The 1,055-nt window shown below is 34.0% G+C and overlaps 1 long non-coding RNA gene across 1 annotated transcript; it reads left to right on the forward strand.

Annotated features, from left to right (window-relative positions):
* The first annotated feature begins 534 nt into the window (after window positions 1-534).
* LOC109593582 (uncharacterized) lies at window positions 535-759 on the forward strand. Its single transcript, XR_002191047.1, has 2 exons — window positions 535-645; window positions 696-759. It is a non-coding gene; the product is annotated as an uncharacterized LOC109593582 (long non-coding RNA).
* Window positions 760-1,055: the final 296 nt, after the last annotated feature.

Below are 1,055 nucleotides of genomic sequence, written 5' to 3' on the forward strand. Positions count from 1 at the left end.
TCCAAGCGCCATTTTATCAGCCACACCCATAAATTTGAAGATTACTGAGATTAACTCTGTATACTTGCAAAAAACGGATGTAAACATACGCGCTGTGGTATCACAGAATATAGGCAGGTTAGACACTCTCCCTAAATAATTATCCACTCTTGATAATAGATATAGAGCGGTTGCAGTGACGTCACTTTTTGACGTCATAATTACTTCCGTATGGCAAAAATTAATGAGCCTCATCCGTTTACAGCAGCAAAGTTGCTTCTTCTATAACTTCTTTTACACAGCACAAGGCAGAAAAGGAGTACAATTCTAGCGGTAGTAAGCAGAAAAGTGGCGATAGCAATAATTACAGGAGTAAAAAGCCGGGCAATGCTGTGTTCAATAATAAAATTAAATTAATTTTATTAGTTTTATTAATTGAAAGCCTCTATTCATTATGTATGCATGTATAACAATATTTAAAAGTATTTAAATACGACTAATTACAAATACTATTTGTATTTGACCCAAGTCTGATTACTGTTAGATTGTGATCATAACATTATATTCTCTTAGATTGTTTTTACTGATTTGAGAGGTAAAGCATTTGAAGTGCAGGTTGGATTGCATGAACTATTAGGACACGGATCAGGGAAACTGTTCAGTAAGGTAAGTCTCATTAATTCATTGTTATAGTTGATAGTATGAGTCTATAATAGGATAAGAATGGAGTCTTTAACTTTGAACAAGATAAAGTTATTAATCCTTTGACTGGAGATAAGGTTGGTTTCATCATAATGCATGTACATACACTGTATACTACAAGCTAGTGTTTCTTGCTCTCAATATTGTTATTTTAATTCATGTATGATGCACATACACATGTGGACATGTATAACCATGTCCTGAGATTCCTGAGATTAGGAGATTAGGACAGTTCCTGAGATTAGAAAGATTATTTTGAGGAGGCGATGAAGTTTGCTAAGCATAGCGTACTGTTGTCATGTGACACGTACATGTACATGTTGTGTATGCAATTTATACATTAATTGATACAAGCCAAGTCTGTCTAACATGTT

The sequence above is a fragment of the Amphimedon queenslandica genome, unplaced genomic scaffold (genome assembly GCF_000090795.2).
Source record: "Amphimedon queenslandica unplaced genomic scaffold, v1.1 AMPQUscaffold_791_Cont27193, whole genome shotgun sequence".
Lineage (NCBI taxonomy): Eukaryota > Metazoa > Porifera > Demospongiae > Haplosclerida > Niphatidae > Amphimedon > Amphimedon queenslandica.